Consider the following 16,674-nt stretch of genomic DNA (forward strand, 5'->3'; position numbering starts at 1 on the left):
TCATATGGACCTGCAGCATGAATACTGCTTACAGGAATACACTCACTGCCCAATTAATGAGATAGAGAGAACACACAAAACCATGAGCGTATATGGTTTCCTGTTAACTTTACAACATGTTTAGTGTATAGATATTTCAATGCAGCACATCTGTGCAACAAATATACTTTTGTCCAGTTGTATTGCAGGTCTGATACTATAATTACTAACAGCACACACTTCAGAAGTGATAGTGCACTGTGAAACTAAGGTAAAAGCCTAGCGTCATCTATATAGTTGTAATAAATTCTTTCAGCACCTACTACCAAGTAAAGTTCTGCCAAAAGAAGCACAATTTGAGTGACTCAACCATCACAGTTAATCACCAACTGAGACTCCTCATCCTGTAGGAAAATTGCCAGTATTAGCTCTAAATTATTTGATGCAGATGAAAAAGCATCTCCAATTAGTACATCTAGCATCTGACAACCACTGATCTGTCTCTGTCATTGTACTTAATGAGACAAAAAAAGAACACCATTGTTGCATGAAAAGTGTGGTGCTCTCAATGGGACAAAACAGTACAAAGGCATACTGAGGACCTAACAGCAATCTTCTTTTGTGCATACATGTATAAGACAGGCGACAACAAGGTACAAAGTCACTATAGCCTACTGACAGATGTTTTGAGAAAGGTTTACAGTTCTGCACATCCACAGAGAGAATGAATAATATTCAACACAATGTTTCTGTGTTTGTCAGATAGAAATGACAACAGGAGGCATAGAAAATACCAATAAGATGCTGTCAAGACACAATGGTGACATCTTGTATTGAGGAAACTAGTTAAGGCATGTTAAACACTTTCCACTTTGACTGATAATGCCTGTATTTTAGGAAATGCTGGACTGTTTTTAGTCGTAGAATGTTGAAAGTTTTGAAGAGGACATAGCAGCTGCAAGGACTGAAAAAAAAAACATTTGAAGTAAGTAGAGGATAGTACATTATTCTCTAAACACTAAAAGATGATTATCCAGAAGAAGGAAAGTTTCATAAGAATGGTTATGTATCATGTGTATCCATAAAGACAAATATCACTGATTCAATTCTCAATTTTATTGTGGTGATGCATACCATACATCAAACTTCAGGGACCTTTCCAGACAGAACATAGGCAATAACTTGGTACGTGCTTGTCTAGGTGCAAACAACACTGATGATGTGGCTACAGTAGTTCAAGAAAAGTTGAGCTTTGCGCCAAATGTGGATGGAAGGTACATCATTTGTAAGAAAGAGAATGTGCATTTTTTGTGGGTACTACAAGAAGAATGGGAGATTGTTCATAGTTGCAGATTTCATTACATACAGTTTCGTTTACCATTAGCACACTGTGTAGACAAATGACATGGAGATATTCTGGTCAACCTTAGGTTGGGTTCAGTACATTTCTGCCTTCTGCATACTAGGTAGGCTACTGCAGGACACCAACATATCTATTTTCTTATTTGTATCTGTTTGAAATAGTTTATATTTTTCAGACTATGTGACATTGTTAAACTGCCTCCACTAAACACTACCATTGTTGAATTTTTAAAGTACATTTATCTGTATAATAGATAATAACTGAAGTGTTTATTGAGGTCCTTTGATATCCTGCTTGGGATCCTGTGTGACAGGAAAACACAAATGCATAAACATATACTGTAGAAAGTTATGTTGGCATGGTTCTGAAATGAATGTTTTAATTTTAAAGCATTGTTGTGTGTGAAAATGTTTAATCAAATTATTTTCTCAGTTAGTCATTTCCCTTAGTTCTGTTGCTATATCATGTTGTGCTGTAAAATAAATATGTCGAATAATCTAAACTTACAGAAAACATATGATTTCTGCAAAGAAGGAAGTCTAGAAGTAACATCAATAATAGAAGCAGAATCAGAACCAGGAAATAGTGATGTGGAGTCTGTGTGTTAAGAAGTAGAAGACAATGTGGAAGAACGGGGCACTTTTGGAGGTGTAGTTGAAGGAAGGGAAAATTAAGAAGTCACTTATAAGATGCAAATGCTGGAGAGACCTAAAAACACCAACAAAAAGGGAGTGATATGGTAATCAATGAAGAAACAACCAAGCAGGTGTCAGAAACAGGATATTATGCCTAAATCTAGTGATCTCACAACTATTTTCAGGTTTGTGTCTTCAATTATGTTGACTTCCATATTGTTCATTACACATAAAATAGTGGACAGTACTGTAAAATGCACAAACCAAAAATCAGAGACAGTTCATTTATGGAATGTGACTCATCTTTCTAACAAACATAAGTGATTACCAACATGTGCAACAGAAATGTTTGCTTTGACAGGACACGTTTTAACTATGGGAGAACTAAAACCTGAGAGGGATTCATTTTCTATGTTATGGTTAACAGACCACATGTACCAAAGGAAAATATTTTTACCTTTATTTTTCAGAACTAGGTTTCCTTAACTTCTTTATTGCATCAGATTTGGCAATATGACCACTAGAAAGAAAAGGAGACAAATAGATCAATTTTGTGCACTTAGAGAAATATTTATAACTTTTTGGGCATGCAGTGCTGTGCACACTATCATCCCAGAAGTCATTTGACAGTGGATGAGCAGTTGGTAGTTATTCATGGGAAATGCCAATTCAGGGTCAGTTATACACAGCATAAACACTTAGACTCCATGTGACGATGAATCTTCCTGTTATTTCAAATTGCAGGTATGCATGGGGGAGAATGATCTATGAAAATGAATCAAGGTGTTAGAGCTGTAGTGGACCTTACATCTTAAAAACCTGGATATGATATTGCCACAGACTACTTTTTTATGAGTGTTCCACTTGCACAGGAGCTCTCAAAATGAAGGCTAACTTTGACTGGTACTCTTAGAAAAAAACTCTCCTAAGCTGCATCCAAACATTTCTTGGAAGACCCACCAGTACCGAGCGACTGCCGTTTCATCCTCAGCATATAGGCATCACTGGATGAGGATATGGAGGAGCATGTGGTCAGCAAACTGCTCTCCCAGGCATTTTCTTTTTTCATGATCAGATCTGCTACTTCCCACTTAATGAGCTCCTCAATTTGCCCCACAAGAGCTGAGAGCTCCCCACTTGCCAAAACCATTTGCCATCAACAATGACGCTTCCAGCTGATCTTATTGTCATCTCCAGAAGCATTTTCCACGGCCCTGGGTAGCACAGCCAACGTTCTCAGACAGCACCCAGTCATTCCTCCAGTGCCTCCCAGGTAGTCCAAGTACGCGCAGTTGATTGCAGTTATTGAAGAAATGGGAAAGGACATCAGGCCAACTTTCGCCAGGAGTAAGAGCTCCACAGAGTGACTGAAGCAAGGAATAGTCCATGCATGAATCCTCATACTTGAATGCCTGATGGAGACTGAAAGGAGTGTGAGATAATGACCCACAGGAATGCCAGATGTTTCATTTGATTCTGTGTTGCACAATTTACTTGAAGACTACATGCACAAAAAGTAATGTATTGAGGGATTTCAATAAAGAATATCAAAATTATTTTGACACAGAAACTTTTCTGTAATTGTTATTCAGCAATGGCACTGAAGTGGATATTTCTTTTATGTTATTTTGCCCACTGTCATTTAATACTTATTTAGTTTTCTCATCAGAAAGTCACAATGTTTCAATTAATAGTTTCATGTGTAATAGGAAAAATACCTAACAATTGTGTGTTACCCTCTGATGGAAACCATTTTACATAAGAAAAGCAATGTGTGATTTGTAGAATCTGTTCCTAATGCAAAAGTTGCATTAAATCACCTAGCCACGATGTTAGCAGATATATTGGACCTACATAATTTGATACTATAATGCAATGCATGCTATAACATATCAGCTGAAGTTCATTACACAAATAACATTATTTTAAGACGTCTCAAGACATGAAGCAGTCTTGTTATCGTCTGACAGTTTATGAGTCCTATGATGATAATTATAAGAATTACAGCTTGTGTGGTTGTAGCATGTAATATAAATGAATATTTATGTTTCTCAGAAGTAGGGAAATATCAAATAGATGCAATTATGTTATGTTTGTCCCCCCAGTTTCATGCAATTTAGTCAGCAAACTGTATGTAAGTGGGAATCACACATGTGTGTATGTGCCACATAAGTGAGTTTTGTAAATTCATCTCTTCCTTAGAACTGTGTGACTAAGATTACTTCTTGTGTTTTATAAGGGATTTGGATAGTTGTTGGATCCAGCAAATGTAAAACTACATTATAAGGAGAATTTTAAAATGATACTTTAAGATGAGTGATTTACTGAAATGATTTGACAGTTGGTATCAGCGTTTATCAGTCCTTACTAAGAAAGACTTCTGAGCAAACCAAGGCTCTTCACAAAAATGGCTTCATTATAGGACAGGGCTTTAGTAAACAGAAAAGTATATTGCTTTCTTAATAGAACAATTCATCTTAACTGTCAGTCATTTAACTGTTGAGAATAAAACTAAGTTCCAGTATCAATTTGTTAAGAAAAAAATGCACATGTTAAATGTTCCAATGCCAAATATATGACACTTTTATTACTACAGCCTTTAATTTAATGCTGTAATATGCCAGAAACTTGTCTGATGATAACCATCTAATTAACATAGCTGATTGGGTATATTATGCCCCATAACCATCAGTATACTTTTAGGTGAGTTTTGGAAATCCTCTTGCTGTGTAGTAGTATTTTGGTAAGTATTTGTCCTCCATGTTGACCCAAAAGCTGTTTCTTACTATTTGGCAATTTATAGTACATGCTTTACAAATCATTCTGGTTAAAGGATTCATAAATAATGTAAAATGTCTGCATTAACTACTCATTCTGGATCAGGGAGGGATCCCGCCTAGGTCATCCAGAAAAGCTTTCCTAGCTCAACAGGGAAAGTGGGTGTATCGGGTCCTTACAACATACTTTATGTCAGTAAATAATCAGCAATATTATGACTTGTCAATATTATTTCTACACAAACAAAAAATAAAAAAGAATGTACAGTCAAGTAGCCGCTTATTTCTTGTAGTATGTAGAATGTTTTGCTGGGATAACATCTTTAAATACTATTTAAAAAACTGCTATGTATATTTTCAGTGGGATACCATACACGCTGAAGCCTGTTGTGACAAACTGCAGGTTTTAAAAGTCAAACTGAAGGCATCTCTTTTGGAAAAGTCTCAATACCTGCAGGAATAATGTGACTAATCTTGTATTATAGGTGTCTTAAGTAAAATAAATAGAATGGTACACAATATGGCTCATATAACAATATCTCAAGCCTACTTGTGTTTTGTTAATGTTAAGTGACTTAACAATACAGGCAGCAGTACCGCAGGTGCCGCCTCAATGCCTGGATATTTTATGAGAGGTCAGACAAAAATGTGGGTCCTGAAGATGGACAGCAGCCTTTTCAATTGTTGCAGGAGCAGCAGTGTGGATGATTTTTCTGGCCTTGTAAAACCAGCCAATATGGTCAAAAGGCTGTGAACAGATGAAAGCAAGGGAAAACTACAGCCATAATTTTCTCTCAGTGCATGCGCTCTATTTTATGGTTAAAAGATGGTACTCTCTTTGGTAAAGTATTCCATAGATAACACAGGCCCCCATTTGGATCTCCAGATGTGGACTATTCAGAAGAATGCAATCATCAAGAGAAACAAAACTGTGTGAGTTTTTAGAACATAATGACTGTTTTCTGCTTACTTAATGCTAAATTTATATGATATATTATGTAAATTACATATCACTAGCCAGAAAATGTTACACCAAAACCCAGAGTTACACCAAGGCAGAAACAAATAACAAGAAAGAGAGGTAAAACTGCTATTCTCATCCTATGTGCCTACAAGAATCCGCTGCAAGAAGTGGTCAAAAAATCCATGGAAGCTAAGTAAGCTAAAGAGAACAGAGCACAGATCAGGCTGCTTGCTTGAGAAGAGAAGAAGAAAGTGAAAGTAAAAGTGGAAGATCTTCAATCAAGGAAAACAAAAAAAAAAAAAAAGAAAAATAAACTGACTCTACAGAAAATGAAACATCCAAAGATGGCGAAGATGGAATGTCTCATATACTGTGAGGAATTATATTATTCTTCAACCACGGATTTGATTGCATGTCAGAAGTGCTCACAGTGGGTTCATAGCTTATCCCATCTGGGCTGCCTATTACTGCTAGTACCATGTTTAGAATGTTCTAATGGAATGCAACTCTCAAAGAGCATCAGAAATGTGTTAAGGAAAGCATTATATTTATCATCTATGTTATTTGCACTATAAACATTCAGCCACTCTTGTTCCTTGACAAGATTTAAAAAACTCTGTATTGTTGTTGGATTAAGTTTCCTACACAGTTTGTAATTAAATATGACATTTGTTTGAGTAGTAAAGCCTTTTAGAGTCAAAATTTGTGCATCATGTTCTGAAAGGCCATTCACCCTTATACTAACAGAATGCCCATCTTGTAATGAAGAATGAATAAAAATATTGTCTATGGCTGTGCTACTGTTCCCCTGCACCCTAGTTGGAAAAAACACTGTCTGCATCAGATCATATGAATTTATGATATCTACCAACATCCTTTTTCTTGGACCATCATATACAAAATTTATATTAAAGTCATCACATATAACTAATTTCTGGTACCTCCTACAAGGTGAATCAAGAACCTTCATTAGCTTGACCAGAAATGCTCTGAAGTCAGAGTTACGGGACCTATAAAGAACAGCAATTAGAAGTTTAGTTTCACTAAATTCAACTGACCCTGCACAACATTTAAATATCTGCTTAGTGCAGTGCCGTGGTATGTCTATGGACTCAAAAGGAATATTGTTTTTCATGTACATAGCCATTCCCCCACCCCGTAAGGAACTCAATGAAAAATAGCCAGCTAATCTGTATCCTAGTAAAGGAAGCCTCTGAATTATCATATTATTTAAGTGGTGCTCTGATATACCAATAATTACAGAGTCAACATCTATAAACAGTTCACTAACTTTATCTCTAATACCTCTTATACTTTGATTAAATACGCTAATTCCTTCTCTATTTGGAAACATTACATCCTCTGAAGGTGAGCCCCTGGTTAGAGGGACTTCCTTTAAGCAGGTATACCTATCAGCTGACTTCAATCTAAAAAAGGTGCAGCTCTAACACCAACTACTAGTGAAATTTTTCCATGAGTGACCCCACCACCACCCACTACACTGTCACCTATAAGCTTTCCCAGCCTCCCCTTCCCATACCTATTTGAGGTGCAGGACATGCTAGTGAAACCTGATCTACTGATAGACTCAACTGGCACCACAGAGATGTGACCCATGCCCTCTGCCATCAGCACCCTACTGAGCCCCATGTTAATGCACCTAACAGCCGCATTAAGATGAGGCTGATCATGACACTGAAACAGTTGCACGAAATGTGCATTAGTACCACCAGTTTGAGTAGTTTCCTACCAGGTCACCACCTACATCATATTCCCCGTCCCTATCAAGACTGTTCCCTGCTCCACCATTACTACCTGATCATCCTTTGTAAAAATCCCACATAACTCTCCTGTGCTGTCAGTCATGTGAGCCAACCCTGCACTAGGCTTCACAATGCTAGTGACCTAGTACTCACTCCCCAACACTTACTGCAACTGCTGACCCACACCTCTAACATGCGAACTACCTGGCAGCAGAACCTTCTTCTTTCTGTAAGGCTTTGCAACTAACCTAGGCCTCCTAACTGCTGGGGATTGCTGCATGTTCCCTCCATCTACAGCTCCATGAGGCTCCTGTCCACTCAACTCTGACAGTTGGTCAAATCTATTGCATTTAAGCAAAACATAGCTGTCGGAATACCTCCTCTTCCTAGCTGCCTTCTTGCCAACTTCCAGTTCCCATTCCCCACCACCCTTCATCCTCATCAAGCTCCTTTGCATGTTGTAACAGCACCTGAAGGGCACAGATCTTATGATCCTGCTCCTCTGTCAACTTATTTCTACTACAGATTCTGCATTCCCAGGAGAAGATCTCACTAGAATGCCCACTGGCTTCCCAACTGCATTCCCCCCAGTGAAAATACTTTGAACAAATCCCACACTGTAACCTACTACTCACAAACCTGTGACATAGCCCACACTTCTCACTCATGGATATAATTTTACACTTACTGAAAAAAAAAAAAAAACTATACGTCTACATTACCAGATTTCAGTTACACCAGTAGAACTGTTTATAGAACTAACAATAGCGGTCTCAAAATTCTCTGTCTACTAAGAAAGCAACTCCTTGTACTAATACCACTACACCACAATTAATACCAATACCTACAAAACTTCACAAAATTGTTAGCTAAAACCAAACTTCTAATGGCCACTGGCACACTCAACAAAGTTAATTAAAACACTGAATGAAATTTTACTGAAATATTTCACTAGAAACAATAAGAAACATCAGCTGAAAACTAAAGCACGAAATTTAGTAAAAGACTTCAAAGCACAGAAAACTCCAAAAAACACAGCGAGTGAATGTTTCTGAAAGCTTATTAAATCATTATTTCGCTACAAACAGCATGAAACACTGCTGAAAAGTATTAAATTTAATAAGTGTATAACAGTGCACAAATACGTTTGTCAACACTTAGCTTTATAACTGCTACAGCTGCACTGCATGCCGCAAAATGTAAACACACTACTGAGGCATGAGGCTTAGACAAACGGTGTAAGCACACTCATGAATAACAGACCACTCGAGTCAATAACGCAGGAAGTAAGACTGAGATTAATGAAAATCCACTAATAAGTCACTATTACAGCAAATATTAACACAAATAAACTTTAAATAAGTAACTGAAAACTAAAACTCTATAAAATATTGATGAGCAATTTCTACAGCTGTCCAGCACACATGATGTCACACCAAAGCATCTAGTATACTTCAGTATGTCATTCTTTTGAATCCTGGAAACTCTCTAGGCAAGTATGTGCCAGAGGCAGAGTTCCAGGATGGTAATCAGGCCATGCTGGGGTCAGTCAGCCCTGGTCAGTGACCCACGTGCTAAGTGGAACACTACCTTTTCCATGTCATGGACTTCTGTGTGACAAAACCAGGTCATACATCAGGAGGTACTAAAGCTCCTATCAATTGTCAGTTATGTCTGCCTGCCACTGCCTCTATTGCAGGTTACTTAGTGTTGCAGGCAAATGTTACCACCACAGCAAATTCAGCAGGGAGAAGCAATATTTAAGTCTTCCCATACAGCCTGATGGCATTTGAAGAGCTGGGAAGTTATGTGACGCTGGATCTGTGCTGCTCAGCACCATGCTGATGATACACAAATATCAACTACGATTGGGACACATCTGGTGCCTGCTATGTAAGCATCTGGATAACAATGAAGACCCATACTTTGCCATTGTACCAAGAGGAGGTATGAGATTCCATCTGATTCTATTCACTCCAGGGTATCAGCAGAAGACCTCTATACTCTTGGCTCTGAAGTGTGATACAGTCTGTCAGTCTTGCAGTAACTGCCATCACCCACACTAACTGCCATCATCCACACTTTCCCCAACTGGGGTATCTGAAAGTCTGACAAAACAGCAGAAGCAGGATGGGCAATCAGCAGCAGGAACTGATGTAGTTCTATAATCATATTGCCTGCCATCATTACATGCAGTTCCATGCCAGTGATTGTAAACAGGCACCAAGGAGGAAGTAATTATAATTTTCATTGCACCTTCTTTGGTTGCTCAAATCCTTCCTCACCAGAGAACCACAGCACACAACTAGCCATCCTGAAAATCTCATTATAACCAATGGTGCAGCAGCCAGCCATCCCTGGCACAAATATAATTGGTGTCAGAAGTGCTGTGTGTGTGTGTGTGTGTGTGTGTGTGTGTGTGTGTGTGTGTGAATACATGTTTTCAACAGTCCTTTCCTCTTATTTTGTATTTCATTTAGTCATTTACTGTACACTTGCACTGGTAGTATGTTGACAATATGGATAAACAACTTCCTGCTCAAGAGGATGTTCAGCATTTTGGAGATCAAGTCGCTCAGTTATAGATTTAGTAAGGGGAACTAAGCGAGGAGAAAAGGGAACAGTCTCTAACACCACAGCATTGGTTAGCCCATTTCCATGAATGTAAGGGGAGGCTCTCTTTGTGTTCTTAGATAATAAAGAGACAGTTGCTGGGTTTGGGAATTGTAATGAGGAACATTTACCAAGTGCAGCCAAACTGAAACTAACAAGAGATGATAGGACATATATTATGTGCCACTATAAATTAAGGACCATTGTCAATTAATGAATTACAGGAAGTGCTACTGGAGAGAAACTGGAGGAAAAATGTGTTGAGATACCACCACATGCACCTTAACAGATTGTTTCAAAAGCAAAGAGAACCATATTGTCAGGATGTAGTACCCCACAGCACATAAGTAATTAAGAACCATCGCAGTTATCACCTTGAGCTTCTGATAACCCTTCATTGTTAGGCCCAATGTTCCCAAGCTGTCACATCCTATACGTAAAGAAAATGTCAGAAAATGACATTCAGCTATAACAACCAGTTCTTCTATGAAAGATATTTTAGAAAAAAAGAAGAAAGAAAAGCAGTAATGAGCAGATGAAAGACAGTGAAAAGATTTTATGTTCCACTAGAGTTAGAAAAGATGTGAAGAACTTTCAAGTATTTGGAGAAGATGGCATTACAATGAAGGTTCAAGAAAAGGTCATACCACACATGAAGAAGAAGGTCAGTAAAGGAGCTGTGATGGAGAATGAGTATTATTGCCTAATTTGTGAAAAATGTATGAAGATTCTCCCGTTGCAGGTTGGTTAAAATGCTACAAATGTAAGAGACTTTATCTGTGATGATTAGTCTATGTCTGTGGTTACCACACACACCATTCATAGGTATCCCACAATCTATGTGGTAATCCCAGACATTAAGGTACTGTCTTTTTGTTAATATTTGATTTTTGTTGAAAATTTATTTAAATTGATTTCGTGAACATAAGCTTGATTTATTTAAGTAAAGTTTCAGTAATAAAAAGTATTCATAACTTTATTTGGCTTTGTTTTCTTTCAGTGCTCTCTCAGATGATCTCAATTACCCCACTCTCCCCTAACTATTCCATACAAGTTCAGAAACAAATACTATGCTCATAAGCACATTAGCTCTGAAATGAGCTTATTTAAAACCAGTTTTAGCTTATGAAAGAGTTAAAGATCTAGTAAAATATTTTTTTCAGAGACCAAGTAATTTCACAGGCCTAACCAATAGTGGGGCTGTAATTGAAAGTAATCTCAATAGATAGATATGGCCAACTCCCTCTATACCCTAGAAGAATTGTATTTTACAAGTTGCTGGTGTACTTAATGTAGGTTAAATATTTATGTGTATCTATTACTAAACTACTAAATATACTTATATCACATAAACTCATCAAAATGCTATCATATTTAAACATGAATATTTTTGAATACCATGCAAAATACATCAGATTGCATTATTATCACAGACAGCACAGTATTCCTCAAAAAGACTCATATATGATGTAAATGACTAAATTAATCTTCTATTTGGAGTGAGGCAATTAAAGAATACTAATGTGGTGTACCTGAGATTTTCAATTGAAAGTGGAAAAGCTTTCTTGTGCAAAATTTCATGCCCAAAGCTATTGGGATATTGTAGCTGCCATGTGTATGCACGTCATAAATCTCTTAATAATCTTATGTTTTCTCTCCATGGTCAACCAGCTTTAGTACAGAAGGTGAGAAATTAAATAAAAGTGTAAAACCTAGTGCCTAGACTGCAAAAATATGCATCACATCGTGCAATATGGTTAACAATTTCTTCACTGCATAGTATTTGATATCTTATGTGTCTTTCATGAAATTCATCCACTGGGTGAAAAATAATGATGATATCTATTTTTAGAAGCAATATACCAAAATGACTGAACTCTGAACTTTTATATTTGATATTCTGAGTATCTGCTAATGTGCCAACCATTATAGCAATCTACACTAACAGCATATTTTATCACAGCACATCTGCTGCAATGTAATGTGACATCTTCAAATTTTACCAAATTGAGGTGTAATACAAATACCGGTACTATACTTATCACAATGTAGGTCATTAAAAGATCAGATCTCTTCTCCCACACAGCTGCTATTTGTAATATCACTAATGATTTTAGTAATACTCTAATTACCGACTGGAGACAGATGGTGTCTTAGTAATGTGCTGGGTCATCCTTTATTGTGAAGATGGAGGTGCCATTTGGACGGATTCCACAAGGCGGTGGAGGTTAATGGAGAATCACTTCACTTCACAGCAAATGGTCTTGGAGAGCCAAGGTATGAACATATCTGCTAGCAGGATCCCAGAAACACTTGAAATGACATAAGTTGTGTGACCTCCGGTCCAGGCAGAGTTTTCATCTGTGCCATCTGAAACAGTTCAGGAAGAAAATGAGTGGTGAATTCCCCAACATGTAGCTATACTGAAGCAAATGAGTGAACATAAATTGTCAGTAAATATGTGCATTATCTGCAAGTGAGTGATGATAGCAACCATACCAAGCCTCCCCTTTCATCTTGTCTAAGCATTATACTAATTATATTACCTGTGCTTGTGTAAACAGTCTCCAGTTGCAAAATGATTTCAGACATGTTTTGGAAAGATGTACTGTGTATTATGCAAATTAAGTTTTACCGTTCTCCTGGCTTCAGGGTTTGACGCACCTACACCAATATTTGTGCCTTGTGCCAAGCATATATACTCATGTGGTGTTGTAACATCTGTGCCGGGTGATATAAAGATGGTTCTGAACTATACAGCTGTTCAGAAATAGACTGCACGGTTTACGGAAGCAGTGAGGGACATGGATATTTTATGCAAACTTAGGACCTTACAGCTAATAACAGATACAGTAGTTTGCTGAGAACTTAGTGCCTTAAAGACTTTGCAAAAAGCATGCCTTCTTCAGCTGGCATCAATTACATGGCCATGATCAGATACAGTGAGATCTCGTGATTTGCCATTTGTGTGTCACTCATACAACTAACACATGATATGGAAACACTGACTTGTAATCCATGCTTAATTAATTCCCATGGCTACAAGAATAGTATCCATTGAACATGACATCCATGATTAATTCAGTTACTGATCAGTGTAATCAGAACTATATAGGCACTATCTTTATTTATGTTACATTACATCCAAATTATTCGCATAAACTGAATCTATTTTATTGTCATAAAGATATTTGATATTCCTCTCAATTTACATTGATCATACTGAATGAGTGCTGTAACAACAGTCAAATTGCTTCAAGAACTAGAAGACTTGACCAAAAGAAGACTGACGGGACTGCTATTAGGCTCATACACAATGTACATGAGCTGGGATATATTCAATAATTATATAATTACACCATCTGCAAATGCTGACGTTACAATTTAATAACAAAAGCAAAAAACAGGAGAAATGTTAGTTTACAACAGTTTCTTTCAGGCACTATGGAAAGCAAATTTGTCAGTTTCCAATAAAACAAGGATACTATAGAGTACATACATTAGTTACTACTGAATACTCTCTTTTGTAGCAAAACAATATTTTAAATTAATGTCACGAAACCACACCTCACTTTAGAGCAACACTGTGAGTTACTGTTTTATAACAACTAAAATTTCATCATTGTCATTGACTTTGAGCTATTTTTAAATTGAGTCAGACAGCAAAACTGATAACAATACAGTTACAGAACAAATCTGCTACATAAAAAGGCCTATACTTATTTCACACTATAATGATCATATAAATAAACCTTATACTGACTGTATAAAAAAGTTGAGTAAAATATACTGAATATTCCTTTTAACATCACTCCAAAAGCAATGAATAGGATCTCTGGTATCAGGCTAATACCCTTAGATCTGTAGACATTTCATTAAATAACTAAAAAATTGGAAAATTGTAGATAGAATAATGATATTATTATGAAAGGATTGAGTGCTAGTTACCGTATAGTGGAGATGTTGGGTTGCAGACAGATGCAGTAAAATGACTGTTAGAGAATTAAGCTTTTGGCTAAAAGGCTTTCTTGTGAAAAAGACAATATGCACATACATTCGCACAAGCACAACTCACACACATACGTGACCACTCTCTGTGGCCACTGAGAACAGACTGTGAGCAACAGCATACAATGGGAGAAGCAGCTAGGTGGTGGGGTAAGGACAAGGCTGGGCTCAGGAGGGGGAGGGACAGCTGGGTAGGGGTGGGGGACAGTGAAGTGCAACTTGTCTGAGCGTACAGGGACGTGGTGGGGAGAGCGTAGGACAGGTATGTACAGATGGGAAGGTAGACCGTGGGTGGGAGAGGGGGGAGATATTGAACGGAAATAGACAGAAGTAAAAGACTGTGGGTGCATTGGTGGAAGAACAGACTTGGATGTTTAGTGCTGGAGTGGGAACAGGGAATAGGATACATGTTTGAAGGACAGTGACTATTGAAGGTTGACGCCAGGAGGATTGCAGGAATGTGGGTCACATTCTAAGGAGAGTTCCTACCTGTCCAATTCAGAAAAGTTGGTGTCAGTAGAAAGGCTCCAGATGGTGCAGACTGTGAAGCAGTCTTTGAAGTGAAGAACATTGTGTTAGGCAGCATGCTCAGCATCTGGGAGGTCCAGCTGCTTCTTGGCTGTAGTTTGTTGGTGGCAATTAAAGCAGACGGACAGCTTGTTGGTTGTCATGCCCAATGCAGAATGCAGCTCAGTGGTTACAGCTTAGCCTGTAGACTATATGCCTGCTTTCACAGGTAGCCCTGCCTTTGGTTGGATATTTTATGCTGTTGACTGATATGAAGTAGATAGTGATGGGTGGGCGTGTGGGACAGGTTTTGCATCTGGGTCTTTTATGGGAATATCAAACATGAGGCAAGAGGTTCGGAGCCGAGCTGGAGTAGGCATGGACGACGATATTGTGTTGGTTCAGTGGGCAGTGGCATACCAATGTGGGAGGTGTGAGAAGGAGAGTGGGTAGGATATTTCTCATTTCAGGACATGAAAAGAGGTAGGTGAAAACATGGATTAGAATGTCCTTCAGTTGCTCTACCTCCTGGGTGGTACTGGGTCACGAGGGAAATGCTCATTTTTGGCCAAATGGTGGGACTTCAGGAGGTGGTGAGTGCCTGGAAAGATAAGGCATGGGAAATCTGTTTCTGTACAAGGCTGAGAGGTTGGTCTATGAAGGTCTCAGTGAGACCTTCAGTATATTTTGAGAGGGATTGTTTGTCACTGCAGATGTGATGGCAACCAGTAGCTAGGCTGTCTGGAAGGGACTTCTTGATATGGAATGGGTGCCAGCTGCCGAAGTGGAGATATTACTACTGGTTGGTAGCTTTGACAGTGACAGATGTTCTGATGTAGTCATCTTTGAGGTGGAGGGCAACATCATAGAAGGTGGCTTGTTTGGTTGACGAGGATAAGATGAAACGAATGGGGCAGAAGGAGTTGAGGTTCTGGATGAATGTGGATATGGTATCATCCACCTTGATCCAGGTAACGAAATGTCATCAATGAACCTCTGGCGTGCCACAGGGGAGTGTTATGGGACCATTGCTTTTCACAATATATATAAATGACCTAGTAGATAGTGTCGGAAGTTCCATGCGGCTTTTCGCGGATGATGCTGTAGTATACAGAGAAGTTGCAGCATTAGAAAATTGTAGCGAAATGCAGGAAGATCTGCAGCGGATAGGCACTTGGTGCAGGGAATGGCAACTGTCCCTTAACATAGACAAATGTAATGTATTGCGAATACATAGAAAGAAGGATCCTTTATTGTATGATTACATGATAGCGGAATAAACACTGGTAGCAGTTACTTCCGTAAAATATCTGGGAGTATGCGTGCGGAACGATTTGAAGAGGAATGATCATATAAAATTAATTGTTGGTAAGGCAGGTACCAGGTTGAGATTCACTGGGAGAGTGCTTAGAAAATGCAGTCCATCAACAAAGGAGGTGGCTTACAAAACACTTGTTCGACCTATACTTGAGTATTGCTCATCAGTGTGGGATCCGTACCAGATCGGTTTGACGGAGGAGATAGAGAAGATCCAAAGAAGAGCGGCGTGTTTCGTCACAGGGTTATTTGGTAACCGTGATAGCGTTACAGAGATGTTTAATAAACTCAAGTGGCAGACTCTGCAAGAGAGGCGCTCTGCATCGCGGTGTAGCTTGCTCGCCAGGTTTCGAGAGGGTGCATTTCTGGATGAGGTATCGAATATATTGCTTCCCCCTACTTATACCTCCCGAGGAGATCACGAATGTAAAATTAGAGAGATTCGAGCGTGGACGGAGGCTTTCAGACAGTCGTTCTTCCCGCGAACCATACGCGACTGGAACAGGAAAGGGAGGTAATGACAGTGGCACGTAAAGTGCCCTCCGCCACACACCGTTGGGTGGCTTGCGGAGTATAAATGTAAATGTAGATGTAGATGTAGAACCAAATGAGAGGTGTTGATATTCTGGGTGTTTAGGAAGCATTCCTCTAGATGGCCCATGAGTAGATTGGCACAGGATCATGCCATGCAGCAACCAACCTTCAGGCTATTGCCCACAACTTACCCTCCTATATAAAAGATACTAAT

This window comes from Schistocerca americana, chromosome X, assembly GCF_021461395.2.
Source record: "Schistocerca americana isolate TAMUIC-IGC-003095 chromosome X, iqSchAmer2.1, whole genome shotgun sequence".
Lineage (NCBI taxonomy): Eukaryota > Metazoa > Arthropoda > Insecta > Orthoptera > Acrididae > Schistocerca > Schistocerca americana.